The sequence below is a fragment of the Pristis pectinata genome, chromosome 28 (assembly GCF_009764475.1).
Source record: "Pristis pectinata isolate sPriPec2 chromosome 28, sPriPec2.1.pri, whole genome shotgun sequence".
Lineage (NCBI taxonomy): Eukaryota > Metazoa > Chordata > Chondrichthyes > Rhinopristiformes > Pristidae > Pristis > Pristis pectinata.
In genome coordinates, this window is record NC_067432.1 from 27842700 (window position 1) to 27868970 (window position 26271).

The 26271-nt window shown below is 44.8% G+C and overlaps 1 protein-coding gene across 1 annotated transcript in view; it reads right to left on the reverse strand.

Moving 5' to 3' along the window:
• cgnl1 (cingulin-like 1) overlaps nucleotides 1-21540 on the reverse strand; it is a 137096-nt gene extending 115556 nt beyond the window's left edge. Inside the window, exon 1 of the mRNA XM_052040562.1 lies at nucleotides 21419-21540. The gene's annotated coding sequence lies outside the window, so the exon portion shown is untranslated. The remainder of the gene's footprint in view (nucleotides 1-21418) is intronic.
• Between the last annotated feature and the right edge of the window lie 4731 nt (nucleotides 21541-26271).

Here is a 26271-nt window from a genome sequence, read left to right on the forward strand (position 1 = left end):
CCTTCTTATTCTTGGGAATATGTCCAGATTATTTACCGTGACCTCATTACACCCTTTGGAAAATTCAGGTATATCTGTACACCAGTCCTTCCCAGGCTAATGCATCCTTCACAAGTTCACCTCCCAGAACTGTACAACGTACTCTAACCAGACCTTTGTACAGATCTGGCCAAACTTCCTTCCACTTTCATCCTAATCATTCACTTACAATGGTTCACTTGGCACTGTGAATTTTATTTGTGCTTAAATCACCACCGCACAACCATATGTCAAAATGTCTTCGTGTGCTCCTCCCCCTCCCCCCACCTTCTTATTCCGGCTTCTGCCCTCTTCCTTTCCACTCCTGATGAAGGGTCTCGGCCCAAAATGTCGACTGTTCATTTCCCTCCATAGATGCTGCCTGACCTGCTGAGTTCCTCCAGCACTTCTTGTGTTTTCAGCATCCTCCAGCATCTGCAGAATTTCTTGCATCTTCAAAATGTCTTTCAGCAACTTAAGAAAGTCAGGAAATACAGTAGTGCTTTAACGTAGGAAGGACCTACCCCCAGCAATGTAATAACAGACAGAAAATCCACACTTTCAGTGATCATTGAGGGGTAAATGCTGGGCAGGACACCAAGGAGGACTGACCAACTCTTTTCTGAAATCGTCCAATGGTAGTGGTTTGGGTGAACTCCCCACTCGTCCACGCCCTGTAATATAAGCATCCCTCCCAAAGAGAGCCTGGTGATGTTGGGGCTGCTCTGGGGATCGCTGAAGACTGCTGTCCAATCCATGTCTGGGATAGCCAGAGTACCAGATAAGCTTTTATACATTTGTTCTTTTCTTTTGTAAAGCTTTTGAAAAACATTTCAGTATTTTTTAAAACCTCACAGATCCCCTGTAATCATTGAGGTCCTCCTGAGGGAATTGTACACCACAGGTTGGGAATCTCTTCAAATGTGCCCTAGGACCTTTTGCATCCACCCAAGAGAGAAGGTAAAGCCTTGGTAAACCATCTCACCAAGAAGATAACAGGTCTGACAGTGGAACACAGCTGCGCTGCACAGGAGCGTCAGGCTGGACATTCTTAGAGCTTCACGTTAAGTGACTGCAGTGTGAAACACTCCAACAGAGAGATTGCCAATGTTCAAATTTACAAAGATTCTTCACTAACTTGACATATATTCTAATTCAATGCTTTTAAATAAATCTTAAATGAAGCAATTCTATTCCTTTAACAATGTTTGACAGATAAGATGATTAACAAAAAATCGACGGAACAATTCAGAAACCAAACAGCACTGGAGGGCAGGGTATTAAAGCTGCTTCAAACATGTTAATAAAGCCGAGAAAAATGCCAGTGGTGGTAGCAGCGTCTATATTTGTGGTGATACAGGGGAAACGCAGCACAGATGTCAGGGTAGCCCTCACACCAGACGACAAAGTTTTCTTACATTCCTAACCAAACAGATTTTCTTGCAACTTCTTAAAAACTAATGATTTAGGTGGATTGTAAACATTGGCTATGTGTCAGCTGAAGGAAAGTTCCTGGGAAAGATTTCTCATTTCATGATAAACTGAAAAGGATATTTGAAGTTTCTTTAATTCACAAAACTACACAACATAATTTGCAAGATTAAAAGGTAAATCACGGATTTATACCTGCCCACATCAATGCCAGCACCACCAGTACAGCATCATCAGACAGCTCTAATCTATGGAAATATGGGCAGCTGCAGGAAGGAACAATACTGAAGGCCAATTTGAACAGGCACACTTTATATTTTTTAAATGCTTACCTCTGAATCCAATGCCTGCAAAGCCTAAACACCACTCCAGTGACACCCACTGTCATGTCCAACTAAATAGCCCATACTTTAATCTAGACATGCAGCACTCAATATGAAGTCCTCCTGAAGGGTTACAAGGAATAGGCACTTCATGTTGCCCTTGCTAGTGATAGTTAGTGATAGATAATAATAAAATGCAAGTTAATTTTTCTTTAAAAAAATGACTCCACATCAGTACCAAAGAGAAGTTCCAGAATCTTCTCAAAAGTGCACGGAACACCCCAAGAATTTCCCATTTAATTCTAATCAACACAGTACAGACACATCAAACTGAAAAGGTGACTGTAAAAAAAAAGTTGATCTTTTCATCTTGAGAAAAATAAATTCAATGGTTCATCCACTCCTACACATTCAGGACAAAAGCCATGGCTCAGCCATTCACATCCCGTAGTTTCTGTAATCTTCAGCAAGGCAACATATCAGGCAGTCAGAAATCATTGGTTGGTGTGATATACAACTGACATTTGCAAAAGCCAAACATCACAATTTGTTTGGGACCTAGTTGTAGAGAATCAGGACCAGAATAACTTAAAACCCCTTTAAAAATCCAAACATGCTTATGTCAAGATTAAAATTATGAAACAAGTGAATGGGCTTCATTGCCAAGTGTAAGTTATTCTTAATTTTATAAGTACAAAAGTTCCTAAGAGTACATTCCAAGTAAGTTAGATAGCAAAAGTCACATCACAGGTCCTCACCAGGTTATAACAGCATTCCATTCCACAGAACTCTTCACAACCCAAACAGTTCACAAGTCACAACCATAGGCCGACATGTAGTTAGACCAGGGCGTTTAACTTGACCATTTAGGTACTGCCGGGAACTGAGTTCCCGCACAGAAGATGCCTGCAGCCAGCATATCCATCCCGCCGATCTCCCGGACGCTGCTTTGTAGCTACGTGCTGTATGAGTCAGGTGTTCATAAGCTGGCGAGGACGTGTCTTTCTGTAGAACCAAAAGGATGAGAGCAAGATCTGAAAGCCCCCACCCTCCACCTGAACCATACACTCTACACGAAAATCCCAACAGAGAGATTGTGTACAAGTGCAGCAAGGCCAGTTGCAAGACACAGAATTCCAAATATATCAGTCAGGAATTTGCACTGGATCCTCCCAATCACTCAATAAGTTTATCCAATGAGAGCTGAGCAATCTGTAAGAGAATCCCAACCTCAGTCACTGCTGTACAACTGCCCCGATCACCACTCTAGTCAGTGGCTAGAATACCAACACTGATCGGGGAACGAAGCTGCTGATCGTTATCTGGCAAATCCTGTCAAAGTGCTCACACATGCACTTCGTCTGTGGTCTGGACCTGACTGACTGCAATTCCCCCGCGAGCTGCCTGCTGAAATAGCAGAGTCAGCACTTGAAACTGGACGAGGAAATTCAGGATAAACTGAAGAAATGTTAATGTCGCCCCTTCTTCCAAAATCCCAACTCACTCACAGCTGAGATATCATCTTATCAACAACTAATGGAGATTGGCCATTTGGAAGGTCCTGAAAGCTTTAGTTGTTGATAAGATGATCTCTCAGCTGTGGGTGAGTTGGGATTTTGGAATAAGGGGCAACATGAACTTTTCTTCAGGTTAATGAGGTCCACACACAAAATGGAGGTACTCAGCAGGTCAGGCAGCATCTATGGAGGGAAATAAACAGTCTGTAGCGACTCGCCGTCCGAACAAGTGAACCGGCTCTGCGGTCGGGTCGCACATCGTCGGAGCAGCGAGGCCCAAGATGGCGCTGGGCCTTCGTCTTCCCCGAGCGACGGGGAGAACCCGCGCACGGGAAAAGTTTGATGATGTAGCGCATACGTCATTTCGGTTTTCAGTGGGTGGGAACCGTCCCTCTTAAAAGGCCTGTGCAAGGTGGGAAAATAAATCAGTTTTGTTCTGCAGCTCATCGACTAGTGTTTTACTTTCACATCGCGATAGCAGCTGCCACAAGTCGACGTTTTGGGTTGAGACCCTTCATCAGGACTGGAAAGGAAGAGGGCAGAAGTCAGAATAAGAAGGTCAGGGGAGGGAGAGAAGTACACGCAGGCAGGTGACAGGCGAGCCCAGGTGACAGGCGAGTCCAGGTGAGGGGGGAAGGTAGGTGGGTGGGGGGGGTGGGGGGGCGAAGTAAGAAGCTGCCAGGTGATAGGTAGAAGAGGCAACGGGCTGGAGGAGGAGGAATCCGGTTGGACAGGGCAGTGGATCATGGAATAAAGCAGTGGTTTTCAACCTTTTTCATGCTGCGGACCCCCAGAACATGTCCTTGTTAGATGGCGGACCCCCAAAGCCCACAAAATCAAACAATCCATAATTCATGCATACAACACTTAAATTACTGCACATAAGCCCTATTGAAATAGTGACGATTACAATCACCGATAATTACCAGCGGTGTCTTTCAGTGTTCAGTTCAATGTGAAGGTTGTGCCTGTTCTGCACTGCAGAGTTTGTCCAAACATGGTGGTATGTGCGACAAACATACGCATATGTCATCCTCAATATTCAGTCTTGATCTGTATTTGGTTTTCATGGCAGTGACTGCAGAAAATGCTATTTCGCACAAGTAAGTGGTTGCAAATGGTAACAGAACATTGACAGCTTTGCCGGACAGCAGTGGATACTCCTGGGAACATGCTATCCAGAATGACAACAGTGACATTCGGTTGAACTGCAAGCGCAAAGTCCTGTCAGATGACAGTTCAGCCAATTCTTCTTGTTCACGTCCAGTTAAATCAGTAAGCAGCATTCAAACAGATTTCATATCCAATCAAACATGCTCGTGTCATTGTCGCCAAAATACTCATGGAAATAATGTGACAGCTGTTAAATATGGTTCAAAACGGTGCTCGCAATGGCCTCTGTCTTAGTCTCGTTCACTGTCAGAAAGTCAGCCAGCAACGGAAACATATCATAGATGCCTTGTTCGCATCTTCCCTTCCAGATACGGAGTTTTTTCTGGAAGGTATTGATTTTGTCATGCGTTTTCAGAACATTTGAGCCAGGTCCTTGCAATGATAGAGTTAAGCTGTTCAGAATGTTGAAAATATCTGCAAGATAAGCTAATCTGGCAAACCATGTCTCATCTGTCAAGAACTATGCCAATGATCCGTTATGCTCATTTAGAAAAATGAGCATAACAGATTTCTTCACAAACTTCACGAAATTTCTCTTCGGAAATTTCTCCATACTCAGCAATACACACTGGACAGTTTAGTTACTATTACTGGTAAACAAAATTATCAAAACTAATCTAAAATTTACACGCTTGCGCACTTTTCGTTTAACGGTGACATCACTGTGGCGTAAATGCACGATAAGTAAGCAATATTATGAAGGCACACCAACAATGTCACTCAGTCTCGCTAACACTACAGTGCACAACAGACTAGTAGTGAGTAGTGAACACTACTGACCACTCTGACTACACAAATCGAATATTAAGCGGCAGCTTACCAGAAGGGAACACCGTCTAAGTCTCTAAGATGGTCGCCTATAACAGATAGAATAGATATGGCCGATTTTCTGAATAGTGGAAAACTGGAGCAAGCAAGTAAGCTACACCTTTGTAACAGGTCGCTTTTCCATTTTTTGCTTGGCTTGCTTGCGGACCCCCCAGGCAACCCGCCGCAGACCCCCAGGGGTCCACGGACCACAGGCTGAAAATCTCTGGAATAAGGGGGAGGTGGGGAATAGATGGGCAGGTCATGAGGGTGGGGGAGGGGAAAGAGAAGGGGGGAGGGGGCCACAGGAACGAGGGAAGACAAAGGAGGGGAAAAAAGGAAAATGGGGGAAGGAGTCACTGGAAGTTAGAGAAATCGATGTTGAGGCCACCAGATTGAACAGCACCAAGGTGGAATACGAGGTGTTGTTCCTCCAACCTATGCCTGGCCTCGATGTGGCAGTAGAGGAGGCCATGGATGGACATGTCAATATGGGAGCAGGATGTGGAGTTGAAGTGGGCGGCCACCGGGGGGTACTGGATTTAGCGGCAGACGGAGCAAAGGTGCTCCAGCATTCTGTGTGCGATGCTCCAAATTCCAGCATTTGCAGAACCTCTTGTGTCTCCAGATAAAGGAGGCCCTTAGGTTACTAGACTAAGGGGCATCACAGTCAAGCCAGAACTCACCCTCAGTCACCACCAATGGATCCTGCACTTCCAACAAGAGACCACGTTAAACACACAGACAGAAAACACCACAGATTTTCCCTGAACCCTCTCAAAGAATGACTTGGTGTCAGCCTGGCCAAGATCATCTAACTCAGAAATCCACCTGACAGCTTCCAGGTCTTTCTGGTTCAACACTACATCATGTGGCAGATTTATTACGTTGCGATGTTTCATTCATTTCAGAAAAGCGGCAGCAATGAGTACTCTGCATTTCCAGTGGCATGTTGTTCTGCATACACGTCATCAACTTAGAAGACTAACAAAAATCATCAGTCAGTCGGCATTGCTTTTACAAAGAACTCAGACCAACCCAACATTTCTTTGACTTAACTATATGTAAATATGAAATGGTACTGGTTTATTGTCACATGTACCAGGGTACAGTGAAAAGCTTTTGTTTGCGTGCCATCCAGACAGATCATTCCATACACAAGTACATTGAGGTTGTACAAACAGAATGCAGATAGAGTGTTGCAGCTACAGAGAAAGTGCACTGCAGGTAGCAAACGTTATATTAAAAACAGAAGTGTTAAAAACATAAGTGTTACTTCCCAAAGGAGTTTGAAGGCTCCCCTGTACTCCTTCCCCACACCAACCTTCTCTGTGTTCCTCCCCAGGAAACATTAATTTAGTACTGCTTTTACACGTTCTATTACTTTAGGATCCATAGTTAACAAAGTCATCCTTCAGAATAAAAATTGCACAAACTGCCCTTCCAAAGAGCTCCTCACCGTGATCAGGAATCGCTGCGTGTCTGCATCAAGTGTGGCCCGATTGCCTCTGGGCACCGAGTCCACACCCAGACCAAACTCTGCCCTCACCATGGGTGTGAAGCAGACAGTCAAGGATGGCTTGCACAGCCCACTGGATTTAAAGCACAAGAGTAATTTTCAAAAGGGAAAGGGACATAACCCTGCAATTTCTCTCTTTTGGTGTATGGGAGACAAGTGGGACTAATCAATAGCTGGCTCCGAGTCTGAGTCACACAACACAGGCAACTGTTCATTGTGCCTCGGTCTGTGCTGTATGTAAAACCCTCATTACTCTGTGTGCTGTTTGAGTTCTGTAAGGTAACACTCCAAGGGGTGGGAGCCCGAAGTAAAAGCTGTATTGTATCCTCAGTGTTACAAACACAGAACTTATCCCTTAACCTGCCAAAAACATGGAAGTGACTGCAGAACAAAGTTTCAGTTCTTCACAAACTTATCTGCTTATCCATCCGATCATACACTCCAGGGTGCCTTGCTTTTTATGGAACATGTGGGATTCATTTTCCTCTATTTTAGGGCCACTTGTGTGCCAGGGGCAGTTGGCCAACCCAATGCCAACTGCTAGCGTGCTCTGGGTCAGTGATGCATGACAAAGTTCATACTAAAGAGCCAACTGCAAGTCCAGAGAAATAATTGTTAACCATCAACTATCTGGCCAATGCGTTTAGATTACATTTATTCTAAATATCACACATATGATTTTAAATTGAGTAAAACCACATAAACTGTGTCTGCCTGGGTACTGGAGAAAAAGAAATTGAGTGAGCCAGATTATTCAAACCTAAGCCTGGCCGGCTGGTTCCTACTTTGAAGGCATGCCAGTGAGTGCACTGCATGACAAATACCTTGTTTGCCTATTGAACAACAATGGACAGAGAATGAGAATCAACACAAGACGGCAGCAGGGGTATCACCACTGTTTAAAAGTGAGACTGTTTTATATTCATGTGGCTCATTTTAACCTTCTATATGCATGAATTTAAAATTTAAAAGAATAGCTCATCACAGACTGCCTCCGTTAAAACTAATTCTGTGTTCGCAAGTGCAACTCACTTAATAACTGCGCTCTTCTGGAATGATTTAGTGAATATTGTAAAGGGAATGCAGGACTCTTTTGGTTGTTAAAGATATTTACTTTGAGCCACAGGATTTAAGATTCATCTCACCACAAAACAGTTTAAAACTACACAGAAGCAACTTTTGGCATCTTCATCTTTCCAAGTGCCATTTTTACTGTGTTGAAACAAACCATTTATCTGCAGTAGATCACTGCTCATTAATTTGTGTAGTTCTGCATTGTCAGAGCTATTTGTGGAGAAATATTGCACAATACTTGCATATTTAACCACATAAAATCTTAGCAGTGTGTATGTAAAATACTGCGGCTAAAGATTGATATTTAGAGGAAATGAGCTCCAACTTAAAGAAATATTAACAGGCAAAAATATTTTGTTTTAAAAATATTTTGTTCATAAAAAATTATTAAATAATTATTAAAAATATTTTGTTTTACCAGGATGAGTATTTCAACAATACACTTTTTTCTTCAGCTACAACAAATTATAAATCTCGAATTCAGCTGTCTGTGTCCCTATTATAGCAGTCTGAATTGTTTTATTTCCTGGATTAGCAGATTCCCTGGTGTCTTGAAATGAGACTGAAATGGTACAGAATTACCCTTCGGATAATTTGTACATCCAGTTCCATTCTCCCCGATCTCAATGCAATCAGAAATGATCCCATAAGGTTGGGATGGGTTCAAACCAGGTACAACAGTATAAAGGTCGTTTCGTGAAACCACTCCACCTCTTAATTGAATGACAAAGCAATAGTGGAAACTATGTGGAACAAATTAATCTGTAAATACATCAGATGGTTTTACTTCATATTTTAAATTGTTACTGTCGAGTTAGTACGAGTTCTTTTGTCTGTATTTGGGTGGTTATACAATGAAAGCAGCCGAGGCAGAACTTCGCTCAAACTGACTGTAATTTCTCATTTCACCCAGTAGCATTAACCAATATGGAAGTTAATAAAGCTCCTAAAGTTGTGGACAATAAACACAATTCTATTAGAATTTAAGTCACATATTCCTTATTTGAACACAACTCTTCTGTGATACTCAGCCTTGCCTGCAGCTGTACACTTGTACCATCCTTTGAGATCCAGGCACTGTATTAACCCTGGACAGTTTCTGGTCACTTAATGTGGTCAGAGGAATTTTCAAAATGTTTTTTCTCTCAATTGTCCCACATTTTAAAATCTGCACTTTTGCCCTCCCCGAGAGATTACAGGGATGCTGGAAGGAGGGAGCAGCAGGAAAATCAGAAACACCTCAGGCTTTGACAGCTGGCAAAGCTGGGGGCAGGGATGTGCCAGGTGCCAGTGCTTTCCAGAGGTGGAGCTTCATTAGATGTTTGAGCCCCCTGACGCTCAGCTCCAGCACTGTCAGAAGGACAAGATCTGCCTTCCAGATACAGCTGAGGTCCTTTGGGGGAATGAGGGTGGCAAGGGTGAGCAATGGGACCTGTTCAGGAAAATCCAGAGCATAGAATTCCTGCACTTTTCATCAGGGAGAAATAAGTCATCCAGAATCGTGTTCCAGATCACTATTCACAGTCTACAGCAAAGATGATTTAGACACAAAAAAAAAGTGACTTGGGTGTTGAGGCAGCGTGTCCCAGGTTATTGCCAGTGTTGGCAAGAAAGAGCTTCGACCCATTGTGTGCATCAAACTGTGGTCTGATCGGAGTCTTATCATCAGCTTACAAAAGTCAGCATCAATGAAAGGCCACACAGGAGAATTGATTAAGTGGTGAAAAATTATTACCTACGTGCCTTGTGCAATGATCCACAAACACAGTCTGAGCAATCCAGAACGCACATGAACACAGGACGGACTGGACAGGCTGGGCTCGTGTTCCCTCCCGTGAAGGAGGCAGAGGGGTGACCACTCACGTGACTGGCAGAGCAAAGCTTGCACGGAGGAGGGCAACGGGGACAGATATTCCCAGAATTTTAACACGTGACTTATTCCACAATGACGGCGAGTACCAATGGCCTCACTGTTCCACACACAATAACACCTGGGCCATCATGTTCTTCTACGTTTATCTTGTAATGAGGTAAATTCCTTAAGTACATCCACAATGTTCTCCTCTATTCCATGGGAATACAGATTGTTCTTTATGCTTGGTTTACACATGAATTCCTTTCAATTGTCTAAAATCGAATTTTAGACAATTGGAACACCTGATTATTGCTCATTGGTATTTTGTGTACCTGACGATTACTGTATCATTATAACAGAGTGACAACCTCCAGTTACACAGTGTAGATTATCACAAACCTGAAGGGGAACAAATGCTGAGACAAAGCACAAGAGATACAACTAGTACTAAACTAAAGCCAACCTCTATTAGTGACGACTAAAGAAAGTCAATTGAGAATGCAGCTCTTTCAACAAAATAGAAAGAAAATGCTCAAAGCTGGAAAAGATGATTCATTTCTCAAAAATCTGAGTCTGCATAGATCCTGAAGAGTGAGATAGATTGGTACAGAACAAACATTTTGGCCTTTGTGACTGCATAAATCGGTACAAATGTGGTGGCAAAAACTGGAGATAACCATCACCAAGTCCAAAGGTGATGAATCACATCTTGCTTGTTGCAGACTTTGATGCTTAAGTTTGTACTTACTTTTCTTGTTAAAATTTGGAACCCAATAATTTATATCTTTTATAGCTGCATGTATGGATATAAATTTGTTACGCGGTCTTGGTCAGCATGAAGGAGTTGGGCCAAAGGGCCTGCCTCTGTGCTGTGTAACCCTACAAATCTATGGAGGTGAGCTGCTGTATGTTCAGATGGCAAGAGGAATGGCAACTAAAGCAAGGCCTCCTGCCAAATCCATTAGAAAAGCATACAATCACTTCCCTAGACTTGTAAAGGAAACTTGAACAATATGGATGAGTAATGCACATACTTTAATCTTTGCAAAAACAATATTCACTGTAATACAATAGCTACTTTCAGTCCAAGTATACTTGACTTTTGACCCTGTAAAATTTTCCTTTTATTGTGTTACAAGAGTTTTTTTTGGTCACATTGTACATTTTTATACGTGACCTTAAGTAAACATCTAACATTTCCACAGTGGACACAAAGCAAATTTGCATTATAATTATTGGCAAAAAGCCATTAGGCAGACCTCAAATTAAATCCTCACTAAAGGTGAAGGGAGAACAGTTCCCACAACTTTTGAAACAATCAGCAACAATGGATATAACAACATTTGTATTTGATCAACAGAGACATCAGGTTATAGTACAGACCCACCTCACGTTCAACAAACCTGCAGAATTGAAAATAACCACTGATACTACCAATGATATTTCAATACAGAAATAAAATTTCAGATTGCATTTCATAAAATCATTTACCAAACTCTGCAATTCAGCTTGAAACCTACATTTTACATTTAAAATACAAAGCACTAGCCTGCACAATAAGACTTCTGTAAGAGGTTATCCGAGAGCTTTTTTGCCATTTTATATCTTAAACCAATCATCCCATTCATGATTTATCACTGCATAATAGCAAAGACATCACAGAATTTTATATCATGAACAATATATAAATAAACCAGCTGTATGACTCAGGACCGCAGGCAGTAATCCGGTCTCAGGGATCAGTTAGTAAAATGTTAAACATCATCCTGTTCAGAACGTTTACATTCATTGGTATTGGATAAGATTATAAGAGTTTCATCCTTATTTTTCTATTGGGTAAGATTATATGTGTAATGCATTGCAAAGGATCAATTGTAAATACAGGACTTAATACAAAGTTTTAATAATAACTAGTTAACTTCTGGTGAAAGTACGCATAAGAATTTAAGACCAACTGTAGACCACAGATGGAAGGGCCTTGACAGCAGAGGACAATTTGATTGGGACACTCAGATGTAATTCAATTCCTATTTCACATCACACAGCCTATGCTATTTTTATATATTTACAAACTTTCATGAACTTGAGAAGCCAAGAAATTGCACCGGTTGCAACGGAGGAGGTTCATTTGCATGGGACCTGAGATAACAGATGCCAAACTGAGGTACAACCAGATCAGTAATGGTGCAAGGTTGCAGTCATGGTGTGGCTGCTTTCAGACTATGTTGTATTATTCACGTTGATGTGAAAATTTATAAATGGGAAAACAAGGACATACAATGTGAGCACTGATGTAACATTTTCAACATACAGGTATGTCAACTGGGTTTGTATTCAGGGTTTAGAAGAATGAGAGAAGAACTGAAACCGAGAACATTCTGACATGGGAGGAGGACATGTTCCCCCATCGAGGTGTCTAGAATGAAGGGTTAAACTCTCACTTCATGGGGTAAGACACATCGGGCTGGGACAGGAGAAGTGTCTTCACTTAGAACTGTGGAATTCACTGCACGAAGACCTACAGAAGCCAAGTCACCAAATAGCTTTTGAGATACAAAGATCATCACGGGGTATGGGGAGAGAGCGGCAACGTGGTTTTGAAGTGGATGAACATAGTGCTCCTGCTATTTTCCAAGTGTTCTAAGTTGTATAGAGTACAGTTCAATACTGTTTTACTGAAATACAATCCAAAGCTTTAGTTCTGGGTTTATTTTTAGAGGAAAGTGAGATTTGGTGACCAGGACAGCATTTATTGCCCATCCCTAATTGCCCTAGAGAGGGCAGTGGAGAACCACAGCTGACTTAAGCTGCTGTAGTCTTCTGGTGAAGGTGCTGCCAGTGCCCTGGGCAGGCAACTCCACGAGTTAGACCCATGGCAATGACGGACCAGCAATACATTTCAAAGTCAGGATAGTTGGAGAGGACACTGCAGACAGACGCACAGTCATGCATTTCAGGGAAATAACCTCCTCAGAATGAAGGAGCCTTGCCAGAGTCCTTACCATACTTTTTAAAAAACACCAATGATCTAATCACCATGCCAACCCATTAAGCCTCCATGATTCATTCAACTGCCTTCTGCCCTTTAAATGACAACCAGAACATTAAAGCCTAAATCCTTTCTCGCAGACATAGATTTTATAATGATGTCTCTTCATATGCACCAAAGGAGGTCAGGCTCAAGGTCTGATAACTATCATTCAATTGGTCAGGTCCTGGTTACTTTGTTGAGAGCCAAAATATTGAAGTAGTTTCTGAAAATAGATTGCAACGGGAATAAAAATGAAGGGAATCACCTTCAAGTGCACTCAACCCAATTCCTCTACAGACCATGCATTGGTGTAGTCCATCCCTCGCCTCTGTGGGCTGCCTCAGTGCCTGTCACGTGACCTCCAGGATAAATATAAAAAGGAACCATGCTACCCATTAATCTGCATCTACGTCAAGACAGGACACAGAAATCCCGGTATTCTGATTCAGGAATTATTCACGGGAGACCAACAATGCTTTGGCTAATCCTTTCCAAACCTCCAGAGTACAAAATTCAAACAGGGCAAGCTGGTGAATAAGGGACAAACAGAAAATGCTCAGCGGATCAGATAACATCCATGTTTCACATTACATAAAGCTTCTAATCGTCATTGCAGCTACGTCCTGGGAGGAGACCTGCGGCTCCTGTTTGGGCCTGTTGCTACTTACACTGCAGCAGCACTTGAAGAAGGCTGTTCACCGCCACCTCAAGGGCAACACGAGCTGGCTGTTGGGGAGGCCTAGTTAATGACACTCACATCTCGGGAAAGAATAAAGTCACAGAACAATAGCCTGGAAGCAATCGATTACCAGCAGAAGTATGCATTTGAGTAAAGAGGCACAATTAGCATGGATCACCCAGATATTACCTGTTAATGCACTTACTCACAGACAATGCAACTGTCTAGGATGGTCATCTGTTACAGTGAGCACGGCTCTCACAGATCAACTGTACATTAAGGGCATGTTGATCATTTGTCTGAAACTCATCAGGCAGATTCTATAACTTTGAAACCTACTCAATGACTGAGAACCATATTTAATCCCAATTACACTTTTTTGTTTTTCTATAGCCTCAATGCAGTGCACTGAGAGCATCCAGGCACACTAAATCCCTCAATCCAAATTAAATGTAAATTTTGAGATCTATTCAAATTGAAAGGAACTGAATCACGAGCTGCAGATTAACACAATTATCTAGCAAACTGTGCTCTACTCGCTCTAGTTTTTGATAAATTTTCCATAATAAAACTCCGTAGTTTATGGCTTGAGAGAAACTGCCTGTTACAGTGTTCCCTGTCACAGCATTGTACTTTGCCAGTTGTTAACATGCATTCCTTCTTCTGCCCATCCGATCAAAACAAATATTCACTTTGTAACTTTCTTTTCCAGATTAATTCAGCAGACGTGCCACTTCAGGTTTATGACTGTGGGCTCCTCTATGGAAGAGTGCAGGGTGACATCTACAACTGGTCCAAATCATAACACCCATGTCACCTAGAAACCAACCTTGCAATACCTGTATCACCTGAAGCAGACTGAACATCTCCAGCACAAGCAGCCTATGGAACCGTGTGGCATTAATTTTCTGTTGCACAACGCTGTTTTGTAATGTAATGTCAAAACATTTCCTACTCCTGGTATTAAGATGACTTCAACGACAACGCGTTCCCAGATCTTTCGATTGAAATACCGCAAAGCCCATGGCGGACAAAAAGTAACCAATTTCAGACAACGGGCAAGTACGCAGTTAAACCAAAAAATTCCGATCTCTGCCCTGGAAGCTGCACCACTCCAGCATCAGATTAGAGAAAGGCTTTGCCCAGTCTAACTCCAGACTGAAATGCATTAAAATGGCAAGAGATTCCTCTTTCTCTGCAGTAGAGAAAAAAATTAAACTCGCCAAGAAGTTAAATCTTCCCCACTTCAATTTAGACAGAAGTTCCTCACTGATGACTGTGATATCCAAGGCAAGTGGAAAATTAACTTAAAAAACATAAAGATAGCTGTTAGGAAAGATGAACTGTGCACAGTCAGTTCCTAATGTGTTTATCCAGGAGCTGCAATATGAGGATTAGAAACACCGAATAAATGAGAAGTGGAAAGCATGGGTATAAACCCAGTCACTGATCAGTGGCAGGGTCAGAGTAACTGGGGATAAAGTTAGCAGTCACTTAGAAAACTATGGATTGATTATAAAAAAAAAACCTGCATGGATTTACTAAACTTATCTAACTAACTTTATAAGGTTTTTTTGACAAAGTAACAGAAATAGTTGATGCAAAAAGAGTGTCTGATGTCTGGTATATGGACCTATAAAACACATGACAAGTCCCGTATAGCAACTTGTCACCTGGTCTGAAAGCATGGGGTGAGCGTGGGTAGAAAACTGGCTAGGGAACAGGAAGGAGAGCAGTGCTGGAAGGCTCTCTCTCTGACTGGGGGCAAGTGTACAATGAAGCTCCCCATGGATGGAACCAGGACAACTGCTTTTACTTATATTAATGATTTAGATTGAGCACATCGGGCAGTTTCCAAACCTGCGGATGATACAAAACTTCAAGCTGTAGTGAACTGCGAGGAGGACAGTAATGGAATTGAAGATGGAGGCAAGCTGGTGGAACAGACAGATGAAATGCAATGCTGAGGAATGTGAGCTGTTACAGTTTGGAAGTAAGAACAAATATATGCATTATAAACTAGAGGGGACTATTCAAAGAGGAGGACAGGAGAGATCTTGGGATATACATGCACTGCTTGTTGGAAGTGATTAGGTAAATTAGGATAGTGGTTAAAGCATTCAGGACCCCAGACTTTACAAACAGAGGCACGGAATACAACAGCAAGTCAAGGTGAACCTTTATGAAATATTATTTTGGTTATTAACAGCAGTGCAGTGTTCATTTCTGGGCTCCACGCTTCAGGGAAGACATGGCTTTGGAGAAGGCCTCAGAGACACTTACTGAAATGATGCCAAGGATGAAGGACTTCAGTTGTGTGGAGGAATGGAGAAGCTGGGGTTGAACTCCTTGGGAAACAGGAGTTGAGAGGGGATCCGATTGTGATGTTGAAAATCATGAAGCATACAGACAGAATCAATGAAGAGTAACTTCGCCCATTGGAGGAGAGTGTGAAGAACCAGGGGACAGGCAAAAGACCCAGCTGAGAAGTGTAAAAATGTATCTGGATCACTGGCCCACCACCCAAACCTCCGGACCGCTGGCCCAGCACCCAAACCTCCGGACCGCTGGGCCAGCACCCAAACCCCTGGATCGCTGGGCCAGCACCCAAACCCCTGGACCGCTGGGCCAGCACCCAAACCCCTGGACCTCTGGGCCAGCACCCAAACCCCTGGACCTCTGGGCCAGCACCCAAACCCCTGGACCTCTGGGCCAGCACCCAAACCCCTGGACCTCTGGGCCAGCACCCAAACTTTCACACTTCTACAAACTGAAATAAGCAAAGGAAAAGACTCGCTGTTAAAGCTGTATTCTTTAAGCCCTCTCGGAGATCAGCTAGGCTCAGACAGAATGGGTTAATAGGAAGTATATAAAACACAGGGAGAGTAGGCCATTCACTTGCTGCCGCCTGTTGTCATCCAATAACATCAAGGCTGATCTTTTACCTCAGTGCCACTTTTCTGCACTAACCCCATATCCCTGGATCCACTTAACATCCAAATATCTAATACCTTCACCTTGAACATTATCAGTGACGGAGCCTTTTGCTACTGAATCCCAAAGCGTTACCACCCTCTAGGTGAAGAAGTTTCTCCTCATCTGTCCTGAATGGCTGGCTTCTTACGCCAACCACGACACTCCAACCTTTTGTCTCTGCATCTACCTTCTTGAGCTCCGTCAGAATTCTTCTGTTTCAATGAGATCGCCTCTCATTCCACTAGAGAGAACAAACCCAATTTGCTTATCCCCTCTCCCCAGTCCCAGGAAACAATCTGGCGAACCTCTGTTGCAGTTCCTTTCCCACCAGCTTCGAAAGGGAAGCAATCATACTAGTGCCCAAGAAGAGCAGGGCGAGCTGCCTCAACGACTATCGCCCGGTAGCGCTCACAGCTACTGTGATGAAGTGCTTTGAGAGGTTGGTCATGGCTAGAACTAACTCCTGCCTGAGCAAGGACCTGGAAGCACTGCAAATTGCCAACCGCCATAACAGGTCTACAGCAGATACAATCCCACTGGCTCTCCACTCGGCTTTGGACCACCTAGACAACAGCAAAGCATACGTCCAGCTGCTGTTTATCGATTACAGCTCAGCGTTCAACACCATCATCCCCTCTGTACTAATCAACAAGTTTCAAAGTCTGGGTCTCTCTACCTCTCTCTGCAACTGGATCCTCGACTTCCTTGTCAGGAGACCACAGTCAGTGCGGATCGGTAGTAACGTCTCCTCCTCGCTGACTATCAACACAGGTGCACCTCAAGGATGCATGCTTACCCCACTGCTCTACTCTCCCTACACTCATGACTGTGTGGCTAGGCACAGCTCAAACGCTATCTATAAATTCGCCGATGACACCACTGTTGCTGATAAAATCTCAGGTGGCGATTTGGAGGGACATAGATGGGCTGGTTGAGTGGTGTCACAACAACAACCTCGCACTCAACGTCAGCAAGACCAAGGAATTGATTGTGGACTTCAGGAAGGGGAAGTCGGGAGAACACACACCAGTCCTCACTGAGGGGTCAGTGGTGGAAAGGGTGAGCAGCTTCAAGTTCCTGAGCATCAACATCTCAGAGGATCTGTCCTGTGCCCAACACATTGATGTAATCAGGAAGGAGGCATGCCAGCGGCTCTACTTCATTAGGAGTTTGAGGAGATTTGGTCTGTCACCAAAGACTCTTGTAAATTTCTGTAGGTATACAGTGGAGAGCATTCTGACTGGCTGCATCACAGCCTGGTACAGAGGCTCCAATGCACAGGATCGCAAGAGACTGCAGAGGGTTGTAGACTCAGCCAGCTCCATCACAGGCACAATCCTCCCCACCATCGAGGACATCTTCAAGAGGCAGTGCCTCAAGGCAGCATCCATCACTAAGGACCCTCACCACCTGGGACATGCCCTCTTCACGTTACTACCATTGGGGAGGTAGTACAGGAGCCTGAGGACCCACACTCAATGATTCAGGAACAGCTTCTTCCCCTCCGCCATCAGATTTCCAGATAGTCCATGAACCCATGAACACTACCTCATTCTTCCTTTTTTTTGCACTATTTAGTTTGTAACTTATAGCAACTTTTGTGTCTATTCACTGTATTGCTGCCGCAAAACAACAAACTTCACAACATTCAAGTCAGTGATAATAAACCTGATTCTGATTCTTTACGAAAATTTTTTAAAAGCCGCAGATACTCAAAATTTTGAATAAGAACAGAAGGAAGCACTCAGCAGGTCAGGCAGTGTTTGTGGAAAGAAAAACAGAGTCTCAGATTGGAGATGTTGACCGTTATCACAGATGCTGCCTGACCTGCTGAGTGTTCCCAGCATTTTTTTGTTTTAAGTTTCCTTCCTTCTGTCGGGCGACTAGAGCTATGCACAATATCCCAGCTGCAGCCTTGCCTGGGTCCTATACAACTACCACAAGGAGGAATCGGCAGCTTCAGGGCTGTACGCTGAGAAAAGTGCAAATTCCAACCAAGTTGAGGTTAACAATGATGGTGGGAAAGTCCAGCCTTAATGAAGCAAAGGTTTTTGGCCCCCTTCACTCAGAGGTGCAGGACACTGCTAATTGGTCACAGCAGAGCTAACACAGTGTGAATGACTGGCAGCTCAAAGTCCTGCCTCACAGATTTGGCAAGTGATCAATTGAACCAGGATGGGCGACCATAAACTTGATCCTCAGGTAAGCCAATCACCACTTGGGCAGCAATTAGTGCTGCTGCCACACAACTCCCACAGCCCAGGCTCGATTCTGACCTCCAGCACTGTCTGTGTGGAATTTGCACGTTCTCCCTATGCCCATGTGGGTTTCCCCTGGATGCTCCAGTCTCCTCCACAACCCAAAGACGTGCTCTTGGTGTTGGTGGGTGGTAGAAGAGTGGTGGGGAGGGGGCACGGTTGGTGGTCACACGAGGGAGAATAGGTTACAGGGGAACAAGTTGGGGATTGCTCTGAGAACTGGCACAGACTAGGTGGGCTGACATGAGAACGCAGGTACCGAGCAGTTCCAGTAACCCCAGGCTGCAGAAGCACAGACAAAGGTCCATTTCTTAATACTTACCCCACAGTCTCCCCTCATAAGAAGGCACAGGCCTAAGTCAGGAACACTTTACACTGACAGCCACCAAAATTCACTGGCCCACTGACAAAACAGGCTCAAAAGGACAACAGAGACACCAAAACAAGAACGTTGGCCAAAATCCTAGAACAGGTTGCCACCTTTGGGAAAGGATGTATTAAAATGGGAAAGATCCCTACTCCACCAAAGTGGACAACTTTTTTTAAGTTATTTCAATCAAAGAATCTGTTAAATATTAGTAACACTGAAGAAATCCATGAGAGAATAAAAACATTAATTTTTTTAATGTTTAAAAAATTTAAACTTTGGTAAAATCCCAAACGCTGACCAGTTGTCAGTGAGTGTTGTACTGCTTTAAAAAAGTTTTAAACCATGTTAATTTGTTAACAGCCAAGTTGATGCAAAGTTAAATTTGGAATTAAATTTCCATTTTAAACTTCAAATGTTTCCAACAAACAACAGCAAATCTAGAAGCTACCGAACACCACTTGGAGCCACCACTGCCCTCCCCGAGGTAACACTGCCCTCCCCAAGGTCTGCTCTAAGCCTCGTGTAAAAGCTCAGTACAATGTAGCATCATCATCGTTCAGGTCATTGATGTGTCCCCAAATACTCCACAACCCATCACTCAGTGTCCAGTGTCACTGCAGTCACGCAGTCCCATACAGCGGCCAGTGTGTTTGCTGCAGTTTGTGAATCTGGCAGAATTGCACGATGTGCACTTACGTTGTACTTTAGAGAGCAGACAGTTATAAAGATTTATGTAAATATAGACAGCAATCATGGGCAACTGGGTCTTGGGAGGGAAGGGAGGAGGTGGGAAGGGGAGGGGGAGAAGCAGAAGAGGAGGGTGTGGCAGGGGCTGGGAGCGAGTGGGATGAGGGTGAGCTGGGGTGGGTTAAACGGAGATAAGGAGGGGGCCAGTGGGAGCGGGACAAGGGCGAGTGGTGGGAACAGCGAACAGGAGCCTGAGGGCAAGGGAGAGCCAGGACAGGTTAGAGTGGGGGCAATGAGGGGAGAGATGGTGGGTGGCGCGAGGGTGAGGGCTGAGTAGAGTGTAGAGTGTACCAAAGCAATGGGAAGGAAAATATTTGAGAGGCAGAGAGAGGAAGGAGCAAGGGAGAGGGGAAACAGCTGGTAGACCCAGTTCGAAGTTACTGATGACTGGTAACCCACTGAGTTGAGTTGTTTGTGTTCATCAAGAAAAGGTGCGGGAATGTTTCCCTGAATCAGGGACCTGTCAAAAACTTCCACAACTACAGAGTGTCCTGGCCTTTGGACATCCCAAACTGTGCGGACGCAGTCAGAAGGAAAGTACCAGCCACTAGTGCACAGAAAGCTTCCACAAATGGCAACGTAATTTGGGGAAACGTTCCCACAATCACAACCACAGAGCCTTGCACGCTGGAGTAAAGCAAGTCCAGCGGACTGCCCAAGAGAAGAGGGCAGGGTCTGTTCTCTTTATACAACTCTCCCCTCCCTGATGTCCGCTCTCACTGTTCTCTCCTGGATGCACAGATTACCTGCTCCACGTTCGCCTGGCAGCTCACCCCGGGGCCGTCCCTCCCCCCAGGTGAAACCTGACATTCAGGATCAGCAAGTTGTTTGGGACATCACAGGAACATTCAGCCCTGACCTCGCTGACATCCACCCGCCGACACTTCCCAAGGGAACACCTAGCCGCAGGATAACGAGGAGACCTTCCTGAAGCCCTGGGTCAACTTGCCACCTCCTGAAATCTCACTGCTAGGGCAACAATGGCCCTCGCTCACCGTTCACCGGAGCCCCAGCCTTACTGATTTAACCCAAACTTATTAATGATTCACCTGACATTCAGATTTATAAAAATCCTGTTTTTGTTTGACAGTTCCCAGAAACTGCAAAAGTTCCACAAAGTGGGGCGTCCTCCCCTCCCCTCCCCCCCAACCCACCCCACATCTCCACGATCTGCACCGACCCCCTCCCTGCAGCCTCCCCCACGACCCAACAGCCAACAGCACGCCGTTTGCTTTGGGTCGGCCGCTTCCTCTCACTATTTACATTTTAGATTAGAACACTTTAAACGTTAATCAGGCTGCACTTATATTGCATGCTTCCAAATGAATCAAGTTTGCAGAGATCGGATCCGTCAGTTCGCGGATAAAGTGACTGTTTTCAAACATAAACCAGTGCAATAAATGAACATTAGCCACTGTCCCCACCTTGGGATAGCGGGCAGGGCAGGGAGCCAATAACAAGCAAAGACCTGCAGACAGCAGCCCCGGGACCATCCGCTCCGGGAACCAGCGGCTCCTCAGCCCCGTGTCCGAGCGGCTCGACCCCGGGAGCCGAGCCGCCGGCAGCGAGCTGCGGGAGCGGGGACAGGCTGCCCCCGCGGCCAGCGCACCGCTTCCTGCCCGAACCTCCCGGGCACTCACCTGCTGCCGCTGCCGCCGCCGCCGCCGCACTCGCCGCGCAGCCGGTCCCAGCGTGTGCCGCGGGAGCGCGCTCCGCGCACGCGTCCGCCGACTTCAACAGCCGCAGGTGATTGACAGGTGCCCGGGAGCCCGGGAAGATTGCAGCCCCACCCACATCCTGCACCCCTCCCCTCCCCACCCCACCCACAGTGGTGCACCACAAGGATCGCTGCCGGACCTTTGCTGTGTTTAACACCCAACAACGACTGCACTGTGTGTGTGGGAGGAATGATTAGTAAGTTTGCAGATGACATGAACATTGGTGGTGTTGTGGATAGTGAGGAGAGAAGTCGCAGGCTACAGAATGACATATTTGATCTGCCGGTAAATTGGGCAGGACAGTGGCAGGTGGAATTTAATCCCCATAGGTGTGGGATGATGTGTTTTGTGAGGTCTAATTTGGGTAGGACATCTACTGTGGATGGTAGAGTCCTGATCTTAACAGAACAAAGAATTAGAATCAGGTTTATTATCACTGACGTAGGTCGTGAAATTTGTTGTTTTGTGGCAGCAGTACAGTGCAAGACGTAAAAATTACTATAAATTACAAAAATAAATAAACAGTGCAAAAAAGGAATAATAAGGTAGTGTTCATGGGTTCGTGGACTGTTCAGAAATCCAACGGCAGAGGGGAAGAAGCTGTTCCTGAATCATTGAGTGTGGGTCTTCAGGCTCCACTTTCTTGAGGCACTACCTCTTGAAGATAGCGGGGAGGGTGGTGCCCGTGACGGAGCTGGCTGAGTCTACAACCCTCTGCAGCCTCTTGCAATCCTGTGCATTGGAGCCTCCATACCAGGCTGTGATGTAACCAGTCAGAATGCTCTCCACCGTACACCTATAGAAATTTGCAAGAGTCTTTGGTGACAGACCAAATCTCCTCAAACTCCTAATGAAGTAGGCCTCCTTACTGATTGCATCAAGGTGTTGGGCCCAGGACAGATCCTCTGAGATGTTGACGCTCAGGAACTTGAAGCTGCTCCCCCTTTCCACCGCTGACCCCTCAATGAGGACTGCTCCCGACTTCCCCTTCCTGAAGTCCACAATCAATTCCTTGATCTTGCTAACATTGAATGTGAGGTTGTTGTCGTGATACCACTTAACCAGCTGATCTGTCTGACTCCTGTATGCCTCATTGACATCTGGACCTTGGTGTATACATCCAAAGATCCCTGAAAGGGGGGACCTGATAGAGGTATACAAAGTTATAAAAAGCACAGACAGGGTAGTTATTAATAGACACCTCTGCCATGGGGAAAAGTTTAAGACCAGAGGGCATAGATTTAAGATGGTTAGAGGGGATCTGAGGAAGAATTTTTTCACTCAGGCTGCGGTTGTGATCTGGGACACTTTGCCTAAAGGGATGGAGGAGGCAGAGACTCTCACAACATTTAAGAAACTTCTGGACAAGCACTTGAGTCACCGAGGCACAGAAGGCTCCAGACCAAGTGCTGGTAAATGGGATTAGTACAGAGAGGTGCTTGGTGATCAGAAGGATGTGAATAAGCTGGAGATGGTGCAGGAAAGATTCACGAGGATGTTGCCGGGTCTGGAGGAATTGAGTAATGAGGACAGACTGGATTGGCTGGGACTGTTTTCCCTGGAGCGAAGGAGGTTGCTGGGGACCTTATAGACATTTATAAAATCATGAGGGGTATAACTTAGGTGGATGGTGACAGTCTTTTCCCCAGGGTAGGGGAGTCTAAAACAAGAGGGCATAGGTTTAAGGTGAGAGGGGAAAGATTTAAAGGGGACAAGAGGCAAGTTTTTCACACCAAGGGTGGAGGGTATATAGAACGAGCTGCCAGAGGAAGTGGTAGAGGTGGGTACAAATGAGAAGATTTAAAAGACATTTGGACAGGGTCATGGACAGGAAAGGTTTGGAGGGATGCGGGCCAAACACAGGCACATGGGACTGACTCAGGACAGCACCGTGGTCAGCATGGACAAATGGGCCAGGCCTGTTTCCGTGGTGTGTAATTCTGTGACTCTGTGACGGTGGTTCGAATCAGTCCCGGCCTTTCCAAATGCTAATAGATTCTGTCCCTCAGTATCCCCTCCAGTAACTTTCCCACCATTGATGTTAGGCTCACTGGCCTGTAGTTCCCTGGTTTCTCCCTGCTGCCCTTTTTAAATAAAGGCACAACATTAGCCGCACTCCCGGTACCTCACCCGTGGCTACTGAAAATACAAAATCTCTGCCAGGACCCCAGCAATCTCCTCCCTTGCTTCCCACAATGTCCCAGGATACATCTGGTCAGGCCCCAGGGATTTATCCTCCTTTTGTGTGCATCGGGACATCCAACTCCTCGTTCATAATGCCGATACATTTCAGGTGCTACACACGAGGCAAGCTGGCGGATCACTGAAGGCAGCGAGAGCACATGTGACAGGTCCTGCAGCAGATGGGCTGAAGGAAGGGCGCGGTGGAGGCAGCGGTGGTGCTTGGTAGGATACCGAGTTGGAAGCTCAGCCCAGAGTTAAACTGAACTCCAACGTCGCAAACAATCTGATTCATCCTCTTGGCAGCAGCCAGGAAACACTCACAGTTGTTCTAATCAACATCTAATTTTTGAAACAAAACCAGAAAAAGCTCAGTGCAGAAAAGTTGCACCAATACAATACTCACCCAGCTCTGGTAGATTTTAGCATTCATTTAATAGGACTTGCAAATGTTTTGTATCATAAATGCAGCTTTGGCACAGTCAGTATATGTGAAATGGTCACAAACAACTGCATTAAGTCTTTTAACATGAGTCATATACTATATAAAGATGTGAAATTCTTCCACTAACGATCTAATCATCCTGCTGTCACAGTATAAAATGTTATCCCGTCTCTGGGTTGGTGAGGATGAAGAATTACTAGCCTTTTATTGCATTGACAGATAATTAAATACAGCTTTAAATATCTTGTACAAATCCAGCAATAATCAATTAGAATGCCATTTCAATTATGCACCGTTAATTAAAATTTTAACTGGATGTCCCAAAGTGTTTTTTCGGAGCTGTAAAACCCTGCCTTGGTCCATTTCCTAGTCCCTGATCTTCCCTTGATTTAAACAACTTGATTGAAAGTGGTGCCTGGAGCCCTGAGATTTTCCTATTCTCACACTGTGCAGCCTCCACGTGTGGGTGGCTCAGCAGCTTCAACGCACGACTCCAAACCAGAGGCTGCATTTTTATCAAATGTTAAAATCTGAGAATTCAAAACATGTGCACTTAAAGGAAAAATATACTTGTCTTTCTAAAGCCTTGCAAGTTTGCCCAGGGTTTCTGGTCCCACCCTGCAGCGCCCTCTCGTGTTTCAAATGGAACCAGTACCAAGTCCTGAAATACAAAGAATTTTCACAACAGGAATTGATTATTTTCTGTATTTATTCAGGGAGAGAAATCAGTTCAGGGCAATAACTTATCCTTTTAATTGCTATTAGACGCATTCCTATCATGCAAAACAAAGGCTGGATGCATCGCTACATCTCAGTGTTATCCTATAATTCCAGTATTTATCTGTCTACGAGTTGATTTCTGTGTTTCCCTATTTTGTGCCTACTTTCTATTAACTGGAGCTGAATTCTGACCAAAGTCCATTCTGTGATCCCCACATCTGTCTGAAGCAGAAATCATCCCTGGGGACCCACCACCTGGAATAAGTGGATGATTCTGGATTCCCCACCAGCCACCTACATCTGATACCCTGTGTTACAGAATTTCGAATGCCCAAGCAGAACTGGGAATAAAAACAGAAAATGCTGGAGATAGTCAGTAGGTCAGGCAGCATCTGTGGAGAAGGAAGCAAAGTCAGCTGCTCCCTGACGCGCTGAATATTCTCAGCATTTTTTGCTTTCTTTTGGATTGCCAGCATCTGCGTTTTTTTTGTGTTGTCAGAAATTAGCATGAACCCTTTCAGGTCATTATTTAGGTCCATCTATCAGACATTTTTTGCATCTCTCCTGCATTGTTGCCAAGTTTGCATGCTCTGGTATATTTCAGTTCCTTGAGCACTATATTCAAACACTGAGAGAGTGGTGCATTGTCAGAAACATTATCTTACTGACAGGATGCTAAACCTCAGTCTGTCTGCTCTCTCAAGTAAATGTAAAAGATCCCATGGATCTCAACAGAACAAGGGAGGTATCCTGGTTTTCTGACCAATGCTCGTCCCTCAGTCAATGTCACATTCTCTGACCATTATCGGTGCTGCTAGTGGGAGTGTGTTATGTGCAAATTGACTGCCTGGCCTACAACAAAAGTACTTCATTGACAGTTAAGTTCTTCAGCAGATCCACTGGACAAATGAACATATGAATGAAGAACAGGAGTAGGCCACTCGGCCCCTCAAGCCTGTTCTGCCATTTAATACGACCACGGCTGGCCTGACTATGACCTCAATACCACATTTCCATCGACCCCTGCTAACTTTCAGCCCTTGTTTGCCAGGAATCTCTCTACCTCTCCCTTAAAAGTATTCAAGAAGTTTGTTTCCACCGCCTTTTGAGGAAGACATTTCCAAGGACTCAAAACCTCCTGAGAGAAAAAGAATTCACCCCATTTCTGTCTTGAAGGGGGAATGATATTTTGAACAGCAACCCCTAGATCCAGATTCTCCCACAGGAGAAAACATCCTCCCCGCTACCACCCTGTTGAGAACCCTCAGAGTCTTCTATGTTTCGACCAAGTCCCCTCTCTTTCTTCTAATCTCCAGTGAATACAAGTGTAGGCTGGTAGTGTAGGGGCAGGCACGGTAATGTAGCGCTTAGCGTAACACTATTACAGCGCCAGAGACCCGGGTTCAATTCCCGCTACTGTCTGTAAGGA